General features: G+C 36.0%; 1 protein-coding gene and 1 non-coding gene across 3 annotated transcripts in view; one reads left to right on the forward strand and one right to left on the reverse strand.

The window, feature by feature from the left end:
• Positions 1-12,656, forward strand: part of LOC134528512 (xaa-Pro aminopeptidase 1-like) — a 116,188-nt gene that overhangs the window by 49,225 nt on the left and 54,307 nt on the right. The window lies entirely within an intron of this gene.
• Positions 532-604, reverse strand: Trnar-acg (transfer RNA arginine (anticodon ACG)). Its single transcript has one exon. It is a non-coding gene; the product is annotated as a tRNA-Arg (tRNA).

Raw genomic sequence — 12,656 nt, forward strand, 5'->3', positions numbered from 1 at the left:
GCTAGAAACAAAATTCTTACTTTCTCATTAAATAAATTAATAACAATTCTAATAATGTTCGCAGGCTTTCACGGCCATTGTCTGAAGTAGCTTGGTTCTGGGTTGTAGCCGCGTCCTTGGCGAATAATTCACCGACGTTTCGGTCGACATTGCAGTCGCCATCATCCGGGAGCAGTTACCTACTGTAGAAAACTTGAAAAAAAAAAGTACAAAATTTTCCCTTTACCTAAAAATGTGGCTCTATCTAGGATATAACAGATGGAGATCCGACGAAATGTAATGGGGTTTAAATTGCAAACCTAGCGAAATTTGACGAGGTGTAGTCAGTATTTCGATAGTTATTACATACCTACTGTTCAACCACAGAAGACCCTTAAAAAAAGGTTTGAATTGACTTAAAAAGTGCATAGCAATTTTGAATTTTTTTTCGTGGGTTAAAATTTTAAAATGTTGATATTTTTCTATAACAATCTACCAATTTTTATTATGTGAGATCGGCATAATTAAAAGTGTAATCCGAAAACAATTATCCGACCCTGCCAGGATTCGAACCTGGAATCTTCTGATCCGTAGACAGACACGTTATCCATTGCGCCACAGGGCCAGTTGTACGTCATTGAGGACTAATTGATTTAAATATTTTAAAACCGCCATCAGATTTCATACCAACTACTAACATTATATTTATATCTTCATAAACTTAATCTTCTTGGTTTTTGCTCTCTGCCATTTACGTTGACACTTGACACGTACATCAATCATCCAAGCAAACAACTGTTGCTCTTTTCCGATTGCATCTATTCTTCGTGAATTAACAGAACATTTAGTTTTTAAGATGACTTCTGTCCAACCTCTCTCTACTGGTGTCGTGCGATCTTAACTTTAAAATATTGTAAATCAAAAACAAGTTTTTTTTTAAATTTATTTTTTTATTTTATTTTTATTTAAAGAGAATGTAATCTCTCGTGTCAAACGCATAGAGGAACAAGGGGTGATGTGGTAGACAGAGGTGTGCTAAGTGTTAGATATCAACTTTTTATTCTTCAAATACACATACCCTTCGTCACAAACAAATATTAACTTCAAGGTATAAAAAAATCACATTTGTTTAGGACAGCCCTTACTTAAGTGAAAGCGCCTTAACAAAAACACTGCGCTTGGGGCTACTCAACTAGTACATAATGCCCGCGGCAATGCGTCGGGTTACACTGTCAAATCAAATTACGTGAATTTACATCAAAATACATGAAGCGACAATAAACCATACTGTAATGCTGAAGGCAGAACATTGATGCACGTTAACGAAATAAATTACAAGAATAAGGATATCTGCAGTTCGTTGGCTGTACCTTTGAATATATATATTCAAAGACTGTACTGACTGTTTGTTGACTACGTCCTGCCGTGCACCGCGTCAACTGGTGTTGAACATGTTGCATCGAGCGCGCGGTTAGGCCCCGCGCTGGCGTCATCAATGTACGTATGCCGGGCATACGTAACAAGAACCTTTAGCTAAATTGTCTTCATGGCCCCAAAGTGACATCATCGTGAATTTGTTGTTTGTGTTGGACAAAAGAACCATCTCGTCTGCAGCGCCACGCCTCCATTGTGGCGGTGATCTGAACTATTAGCTACAATACGCTCTGAGTAACAGAGCAGGTATAAGAAAATCATTGTATGCAGATGCGAGACTGCAAAATTGGGGCCACCATTTGCAGACTGTGCGGAGATATTTGATTCTGGGTAAGGGAAAGGGGAAGCCTTCATTTCACAGACGAGAGAGCCACACCCGAAGTTCCCCGAAGTTCATGCTCGCTTTTTTTTTTCGTTCTATCTCATTGTATAAACCGGCGTGGCTTTAAATTTTGCGGTCGATTAGGACAGGTTAGCTACATTATAAATACTTTAAAACATTGTGCATGGTTGGTTATATTAGGTAAGTATAGCTACATTAAAAATACTGTAAAATCATTTTATGGTTGCTTAGCAAATTACTTTTTAATATGTAGCTATCCAGGGCTAGGAAACCGTTTACATGATTTTACAGTATCTTTAATGTAGCTATCCTAACCAAATCAAACGTTCACAATGTTTTAAAGTATTTATAATGTAGCTAACCTAACCTTTTACAATGAACAAAAAAAAACCAAAGATGAACGATCGGGAGTTTGGCTCTCTCGTCTGTGAAAAGAAGGCTTCCCAAGGTAAAGGCAGTCAGAATGTGTCCGCATTATGGTCGTTGTTTCGTTGATTGTGCAAAACTGCAGCAGGAGTTCGAAAAAAATTATATATATATACATACACCCACATATATAACAAATATTACTTAAAGACTTCTCCCAAACAATTTGCAATTTTATTTTACCTAAGATTAGATTATTTGAAGTAATAGTTAGAAATTATTTAATTACTATAAATTTGTAGTTCGTAATGTAGGTATTATTATTTTCATTTGTGACTTGTTTCAGTTACATATATTTTTTAACATTATTATATCTGAATCCAGAAAGCAGAAAGGAAAAACATTTTTCATTATTTTCTTTTTTTTAAATTATTAATAAACATATTTTGATATCGAATAAAAAAAAACTTTTCAGAAGTTTAGTATTTCGATGGGATTTTTTTAAAAATAAAATAACACTTAGAATGTTTTAATAATTATAGTACATAATTATTTACAAATCTGTTTTAATGATTTTTTTTTATTTAGAACAAAATAAATTAGGCTAAAGAAACACCACAATATTCACGTTACAAGTAAAATAAATACAGTATTTTGTAAAAAAAATTAAATTTATAAATGAATTTCCCTTTTTGAATTAATGTAAATTATTTTTATGCTTGTAGATCAAGAACATAAGAAAAATGTCGCAATGTGGCATTGGGGATAAAAATAAGTACAAAACTCAGAAACTGCGCAGTCAAAAGACCAAGATGTCAAGAAGTATATATTGAGAACCTAGATACGCTAATTATGATGATACGTAGCCTTGATTGCATTAATAGACTTGTCAGTCTAACTGTTGATATGGCGAGATTTATGTCTTCTTCTCTGTGTAGACGTCTTTGTGCTTTGTTTATAACAAGATCTGAGAGCATGACACGCCAAATCATATAAATCATGTGCAAAGCATTAGATATAGTGCATTGTAAAAAAGAACAAAAAAACAATCCTCCCATGTAAAAATAGTTTGGTGATTGCCACATATTTTTCACCCTCCAAACATCTGAAACACTCGCTCACTTTTTTTTTTTTTTTTTTTAAGTGAAACTTCTTTGGGCCCGAAGAAAGTAAAATTACAATTTCAAGGCCAAATTTTAGGGAAGCCTACGATTCACTCGTCCTTCTGGACATACCCGAATGAATACTCACGTTGAACAAGCCTTCTTTCAACAGACGAGAGAGCCAAACGCCCAATCGTGCATTTTCGTTTTTTTTTGTTCATTGTAAATAAATATACAACTCATGATAACTAATGGTCAATTAGGTTAGGTTAGCTACATTATCAATACTTTAAAACACTGTGGACGGTTGATTTGGTTAGGATAGCTACATTAAAGATACTGTGAAATCATGTAAACGGTTTCCCCCAAATAACTACACCTGTTGTGGTACGGGGAAAAAAAGCGAGCATGAACTTCGTGTTTAGCTCTCTCGTCTGTGAAAAGAAGGCTTGCCAACGTGAGTATTCGGGGTATGTCCAGAAGGACGAGTGAATCGTAGGCTTCCCCAAATTTTAATGCAATGTTTTCCGTGCAACAATGATTTGAAAACGTTTCTGACGCCAAAGAGAAATAAATATAGAGAGCACTTATGTGGCCCGAGTTACACGCGCTTATTTTTTTTTATGTCAACCGAGCGGATATATTTCCAACTTAAAACATAACGTGGCATAACATTTACTGACTTTATGTAAGCTTTTGGACATATGCCATTGCTAAGCACATGTACTTATGTCTGTAGAAGAAAACTACATAAAACCCAAAAGACAAAAACAGAAATTAAGCAAAAAAAATTGCTATTGTCAACTGTGGTTGTTTGCTTGATTTGACTTTTTGTCTTTTGGTTTTTTTTTTAGTTTTCTTCTACACATACATGTGCTTAGCAATGGCGTATGTCCAAAAGCTTACATCAAGTCATGCACTCCCATTGCACAAATCTTTCAAAGATAATATAACATTTACTGTATTTTAATGGAGGCTCATGAATGATTTTGAAAACGTTTGTAATTGCACGCAAATCGCCACCAGCGCCGCGCGGATCTCCGCAGTTGGACCAGACTTGCGCGGCCATCAAAGGCCGCTGAGGAGGCTCGTGGGACATTGTTGACTCCGGCTGCAGACTACCAGCGTCCGGCCTCGGCAAGCAAACACGTGCGAACTCTCGCGGCGAGCGAAAAAAAACAAACACCGCGAGTACCTACCTAGTCCACTCTTCCTAAGGGAAACCTTCATTTCACAGACGAGAGAGCCACACCCGAAGTCCCCCGAAGTCCATGCTCGCTCTTTTTTTCCCGTTCTATCTCATTGTATAAACCGGCGTGGCATTAAATTTTGCGGTCGATTAGGGTAGGTTAGCTACATTATAAATATCTACTTTAAAACATTGTGGATGGTTGGTTATATTAGTTAATTATAGCTACATTAAAAATACTGTAAAATCATTTTATGGTTGCTTAGCAAATAACTTTTTAATATGTAGCTATCCAGGGATAGGAAACTGTTTACATGATTTCACAGTATCTTTAATGTAGCTAATCTAACCAAATCAACCATCCACAATGTTTTAAAGTATTTATAATGTAGCTAACCTAACCTAATTGACCATTAGTTATCATGAGTTACAATGAACAAAAAAAAAACGTTTGGCTCTCTCGTCTGTGAAAAGAAGGCTTCCCGGAGCCCACGGGCTATATAGCCTGTGCCACGCAACTTGTCCCGAAATGTAAGGCTCTCATTAAGTAGAGCATTGAGAAGTCTTCATGGCCCCGCCTTACCCGGTGAAAAAAACAACACGATTTCAAAAAAAACTTCTCAACATATCCGCGTGAGGCCTGTCTACGAAAAGCATTTAAGAATTCGCTGTGGGACCGAAAAGTAATTTGGTTTCCGGGATAAGTTTTTAAAATGTTTTTTTTTTTTTTATAATTATATATAGAGGAGTGAACATGGCTAAAAGGCGTGTTTCTTTACAGAGTAATTTTTAGGTGTCAAACATCTGACACACTCAAGGAACTTACAGTTGTTTTCATGTAAATGTACAAATATCTGTCATTCAGTATGGATATCTCTTGTCCATTATTTAAAAAAAAAATCTATACACGCTGGCATGCAATAAGGATTGCAGGCTATCGCGCCCACGGTCTGAATAGCAGGCGAAGAATTCACCCTGATGATGGTGACTGCGAGGTCGACCGAAACATCGGTGAAATCTTCGCCTTCCGGGCAGCCACAGCCCTGTTCACAAGTGCGACTGCGAAACGTCCTCCAGTTCTGGTGGCGTGTTCGTCAAGTTTGCGCAGAACTGTACAGTACGAAGACAGCGGTGGCTGGAGCTATGGGCAACACGTGTTTTTTTTTTTTTAAACTCACCAAGCAAAACGGTAACTATATCTACGGCAATCCTCCATCCGCTCTGCAGAAATTAAAAGTGCGCGATATGATCTGGCGCAAGAACTGCCGAAGAGGTCGGGCAGCGCGCCGCGAAGGCTTCTGGGAACAGCGGCGAGGTCTGTTTGGCGCAGAGATAAGTAAATGGACCAGATGGAACATAAACACATCGTTTAGATGAGGGGTTTGAAGTCAGGAGGGGAAAGGTGAGGGGGAAGGTCCGCCATATTGCTTAGTGAATAACATCGTTGATTTCGCCATTTGATTACATTGCAAGTAGTTGAAAGTTTGTTAATTTATGTAACGTTAATTTGGTTTTTGGATGTAGTAGATGAATCTGTTGTAATTTCTCAAATGTTTGGTTGTTTTAGAAGTAGAATGTGTGATTTTGAACCAGTGTGACAATCTATAAAGCATAATATATTAATATATTATGGCATCGTGTGTTGCGTATTGTTGTGTGAACAGAAGTTCTAGGAAAACTGAGAGCCATTTACTGAACGAAAAGCATAAGAAGATAACCTTTCACAGGTAAATTGTGTTTGATTATTTTAGTGAAATACTATTTTTATCGGCTCTATTAGTTGCTATCTATATTATATTTAAGATGCAATAGTTAGGGACACCTGTATTTCGCGATTTCATTTCATGTCAAGGTATTTCACAAAACACTGTATCTTGTTCTAAGAGCCATGGCAAATTGTGAGGGTGCAGCAGTACGGTGACCACATTCTCATTGGCCCCCGTCAAGAGCGGGACGACACCTCTCACCGACCTCAGCCAATAACCACTGGAGAAAAGCTACAGTATTTTGTGAAATACCTTGACACGAAATGTATTCGCGAAATACAGGTGTCCCTAAGACAATGTCGCAATTCCGTAGGACCAAATGTAGTCAGACGGTATTGAAAAAGCAGTGTTAGGCATCAAATGTTAATAACTGTTGAATGGATTCATTGTTTTATTTATTGCTATTCTGTGTAGTTAGGTAAGTGTTATACGACATACTTTTCAATTATGCTAACGTTTTTTAATTTAGAGTAACAACAAATTACTTAATTTTGCAGCTTGTATTTACATTATTATTATTATTATTATTATTATTATTATTATTATTACTATGTTTGTTTTCACTAAAATCATAAACAGAAACTAAAATGGTGTTTACAAAATAAATATCTAGATTGTAAAAGTTTTAAATAACTTTTTGCTTAAGTTTATTACCCATGCAATTATCTAGATTATTCAAAATTATAATTTTTTTTACAAATTTTAGAGCTACTATGTAATGGTTTTAAAAGTGTCACTAATTCTATAATTGCAAGTTTATATTCTTAATCCAAACCGAGATATTATTCTGAAGCATCAAAAATTGTAATAAAACTTATATAATAAAATGTGAATCACTGATTGAACATCTAGTAAATAGAAAATGAAAATTAAATTTATATAGGAATGTAGCATATTTAAAAGGAATTTAAAAGCCTGAAATTTTAAAATTGAAAAAAAAAATCAAAATTAGTTATTTAATTCCAAACTACGACACAATATTCTACGTTTTAGCTAATCAATTTGAAGAACAAAGTATACAATCAGGTATTGATGCAGAGAAAGTTATAAATTGAATAAGACCTAAGATATTCAAGTGCATGATGGTGAAAAATAAAAACTTGGCATCCACTATAACTCGAAGGTATTAAAAGTGGTCACCACGTTTCGTGTCATTTCTTACCATGTCATAATTCTAATTAATTGAATAAGTTTTATTTCACGAAATGTTATACAATAAAGGCTATCGTAATTCAGAGACGTTTGTAAACTTGAAAACCATATCTGGACAGCTGCAATATCTTACTGAATAGTTTTACAAACATCTTTCCCTATTATATTATCATCACCATCTTTTCTTCATAAATTCTAATTACAGTTATAAGATCATTTATTAAATATTACAGAGTAGTTGAGATAAACTACTACTTTGCGGAACACCTAAAAACACGAAATTGCATTTGCAAATTTGCCTGCAAGGCGTCTATTTGTAGGACAATTAAAACAAATATATACCACGCATTGCTTGACGTGGCCTAAAAGTGATAATTTTTTAATAATAATATAGGGCTGGAAAGTATCAAAGCTTTGCTAATGTTGAAATAAATAGAATATTGTATTTATATCTGGATGTTATACTGGCGCGCGCACACACACACACACTCATAATACTGTGTGTGTTAAAGATGATCATCCTGATTGAAAACTGTTTGGTTTATCAGAAATAATATTTTTAGGAATAAAATTCATGTGCCTATAAATATTTTTTTCGTCAAAAAGTCTAAAATACTACATAACCAAGGTATTGGTCAATAGTTTGTGACTAAAATTTAACTGTCAATAATACTTCAAGAAAATATATACCGATAAATGGTTGAACACACAAAAACTCACTGACTGATACTTAATACAAAAATTTGATGTACGAAAGCAAATTTTTTAGAAATGTTACTTTGAGCGATTGTACAACATGTTGGAATGATAATGCTACAGTTACTGAAAACTAAAAAAAATATTTTTGCAAAACTCCGTTCCCCCGGAGAAACCCCCGGAATGGCCACCGCATGGGGAGCCCAAGAAAAGAAACTGGCTCCCCATTTGGAAGCCACCTGGAAGGTTTTTTTCTGTTCCACCCACCGTTTCTTTGGTAGCCTGACTTGTTACAAGGGATTGTATTCCTACCAGAGAAAATGCCACCATTTTGTCTGGGCAATCCGCCTTGGAGGAGCCGGGGCGCGAACCCGGGTCCTACAAGTCACAAGGCAGGCGCTCTACCCCAGAACCAGAGTGGTAGAGCGGACACTTGCTGTCTTCTTAACACTGACATGATGTTATTCCACTAGTTTACTGTAGTTTCGTGTGTCATTAACACGTGCAGTACGTGCTTTAACAACAATTAACGAACAAATTTATGTATTATTATGTTCTTCGTTCCGCATGAATTAGGTATGTAATTTCAAAACAGTAAAATTTAATTTGTATAACTAGTCTGGCAATTGTTTAGTTGATTTTCTGCAAACAAACTTACAGTCCCGCTGTACAATAATTATATAGAACTATAGACTAGTAAAAAAATATGTAAAGAGCTTGCACTGTCGATGGTAAAGTTATTTTAAAATAAAATAAAAGAGTGTGTTTAGTTAAAATATGTGTGTGCTTACAAGCATGAAGTTCTTATATAACATTTTATTTATTTGGTTTTAAAGCCACAGAAATGTTAACCTTGGTGTTATTTCACTTTTAACTTTTATTTTTGTTTTTTACCGTTCTTAATATGCGCAGCTAATACTGGAAAGCTATTCAAACAACTGTTTGCAAATAGGCATTTTCAAAATCTTAAATTAAGTACTAAATCAATGATAGTGTTGGAGATGTCAAATTAAAAGATACATTTCATACTGACATCGCCGGAATTTTAGGTAATGATAGTATTGAACTTAAATCTATCAGTTTCTGAAGACTAAGAATTTAAATGACACTAGTTTTGTTATATTTGCTTACTTATTTATAAAATTCATATTATTTGAATACAACTATATTTTGATGTAACTTGCAGTACTTCTGAGTACAGAATTCTTGGTAATAGCTTACCTCAGAAACTTAATTAAATCATCGGGATTATTAAACGTGAACATCTTTGAGTACTCAACTACAGAAAGTTTTTATTTAATATTTTTGCACATCGCAGTGATCGCTATTTATATTATTTGTAACTTTAATTGTAACAGAAATTGGATTTCGGTGTTTTTATTTTGGATGTGTGATATTTATACGTGTAATAGTAAAAAACATGTATTATGTTTTTACTGTTACAGCATCGAAAGTTCATTTAATGTTTGTGTATGTTTATTTTCGTCCTATATATATATATATATATATATATATATATATATATATTTTGTACAAAAAAAAATTTCTACAAGAGATTTCACTTTTCTTATAATTTTGTTGTTTTAAATTATTATGTTCGTACCTTTCCATCAGTTCAAAAACTAAAGTAGATATAATAATTTCGTTATGAAGTTAAATTCTCCATACATACTACACTTGATATTTTGAGATTATTACGAAATAAAATATAGGTAAGTTTATTTAAAATACATTTTTTTTGTGAACGTACGGGTTTCAAATACCAAATAAATACTTTAATTTTTCTTTTTTTTATGGTTCTTGCAATTGGGGAGATTGATTATACATATAATTTAGGACATAGGTACACCATTGCTGATTATAATGTATGTCATAAGAAACCTCAATAACAGACAAGAAAGATAAATGTGCAAACATACAGAAAATAAGCTAAACTCAGGGAACATCAAAACATAGAAAATCACGTAGAAAGAATTGGTAAAAAGGTTATTTCAGCACAGGCGGACACAGTGGGCTAACAACGATGACACATAAGCAACAAGAACAGTAAATAAAGAAGAAAAATACTTTGGACAACTCACAGAATTGATTTTTCAGTACTTTGCAAAATATTCTATTGGAAAACAGTTGACAAGGAATAGTTTGCAATATGTACTAAAAGAAAGATATTATAACTTTGTACACCACATAACTGGTTATTTTTGCACATCTGTAATACGGTTTATCGAGGTATAACTGATAATTGTCCATTCGGCAATTTTTTTTTAAAACCATGGAAAAGATAATCGATCATATATTCAACAATTTGGCTTTTTTTGTTGTTTTACAGTTGATTATGTTCTGTCTGATATCGTCAAGAAAATTAAAAATGTATTTTGACTCACTAAAAGTATTTAAATAATAGTAGTCTTTCAATGTTTCACGAAATGCAGACTGCGCCAAGTAGAAGCCATCTGTAGAGCACCGATAACAGTCTTAGGTTTAGTTTCATGTCCAGACGTCATATACCAATCGGTTGCTGCTCATCTGTTTTTTTGCCTGTACGCTCACGAGTCTTCAACCTAATCCGAAGAGTCTAAATTTCTGCAGGTAGTTCATCAGTAGACACACGGACTTTACCGTTGCATTTTTTCGCATGTCGTCGCAAACTATCAATACGTGTAAACCAAACATGACACTCATCGCAGCGACAAATTATACGAGAAGGATTCTTCTTGCATTTACTCCGTTCATGTCTTCGTGCATCATGGGAAAATGCGAACGACAGTAGCTGCAAGGATACCGTGGTGATGAAGACGAGCCTTTCAGACCCGATCCAGATGTCGATGTTACTGCAATTGTATCATTTCCAGGCATACTCTTATGCACATCGATGCATCGTTGTTGCATCGAAACCTTTACTTTCTGCCGCGCAGCAGGACCTTTGCGTGTCTTCATGTGCGTTTTCATATTATCTTTTCTGGCAAACAACTTGTGGCATTTCTCACAAACAATCATTTTACGATAAAGGTTCTTGGCACATTCTCTCTTCTCATGCCGTCGAGCATTGCTGTTGTTTGAGAAAATCTTGTCGCAGTAACAGCACCGATTTTCGTTAGTTGTTGTCGAATAAGCAGCCATTGAAGTCTCCATCGAGGGCAAAACGAAGTTCACCGAGTTTTCCTGTGCAGCCAGCACTACAGGAATTAAAGTCTCTTCTGCTGGTGGTACCGCGACTGTTGAAGTCTCATCCAATGTTGACGTCGTAGTTGCCGACGGTATCTACTCCTTCTTCGTCCTTGCTGACGTCAGGGTTCCCGTAGACGATGGTACAATGCCCATCAAGTTCGTCGTTAAAGTCGGTAAAGATGCCATCGAGTTCGCAAGAACAAGTAATTACGCAACTTATGCGCCAGATGAAACAAACTAGGTGATCCTTACACCGTCGTCGTCAGTAACAAACTGAGCGGTCTGATTTTTTTTTTTTTTTTTCCTAACCTAACTAAAACTAAGTGTATTTGGGAGGGGTCCGGGTTAGGGAGGGACCTAAGTGCGTCTCAGGCCGAAGCCTATACGCCTTAGTCATGCTGGGATTAGCCATGCAGGGAGAGGGTCGCATGCATCGTGTGCTAGGAGGGGATTGGCCAGCCATGGCAGCGATTGGCGCCATGACTAACTCCCCTCACTCTTAACTCTAGACTAAACTACTAGATAAGTTGGGCCCAGGTAAAACCTGCATAGACACAGGGAAAACCCTGGGCACTTTCATGCGGGATGCCAAATTTCATGCATTAATTTCAGGCAGGTTCAATACGGGAGAAAGAAGGATGGTTCAGGAAGAAGAGTTGGTCAGAGCAGAAAGAATCTACCATGCGGGGTTTGGGCGCTTGGACTTAAATGTCCGCATTGTTTGTTGTTCTGCAGTTCTGGATCTTCTGACCAGGGACGCGAGCGCCCCTGGTGGTGGCTGGCCACACCGGGCCACCCACTCCGCCTCCAGTAGCACCTAAACTAAAAGAAGAAAATTAGAACAACTTACTTACTAAACATACACAAGCAGAACATATTTCACTATGTGTACGCTCTGCTAGTGCGGAGCGTAGGCTACATTATTTAAGATATCTTAAAGCTAATAACTTAATATGAATTAAACTATTATATTTTTGGTATTTTATTTGATTTTTTTTTGTTTTTATTATTTTTAATTTTTCTCTCTTAGCCTAATATATTATATTACTTTATTTAGTATCTTAATATCTACGCACTTAAATATAGTGGTAGAACTGCCAACATATAAAGTCACAGGCGAATGGGAACAGAGCACTCGTATTTTTGTTTTAAATATTCAAAATTTTAAGTAGCCATGCCCTGCAGCAGTGGTACCCATCGGAAAGCAGCATGCCACTCGTATCGGCAACCCCAGCTCGATCGGTGTTTATTTGCACTAACTATCCGGGCAAACACGTATCACAGGACACGACTTCTACCACTAATTTTAAATTATATCGTCGTGACGCACCACAGGCCTACCATGCCCGGCAGCAAGCAGCATGCCACTCGTATCGGCATCCCCAGCTCGATCGGTGTTTACTTTCACTGAATGCGAGGGCAGAGGGCAGGTTTAATGCAGTACGACACTCTTTGTCGCT

This window comes from Bacillus rossius, chromosome 1 (assembly GCF_032445375.1).
Source record: "Bacillus rossius redtenbacheri isolate Brsri chromosome 1, Brsri_v3, whole genome shotgun sequence".
Classification (NCBI taxonomy): Eukaryota; Metazoa; Arthropoda; class Insecta; order Phasmatodea; family Bacillidae; genus Bacillus; species Bacillus rossius.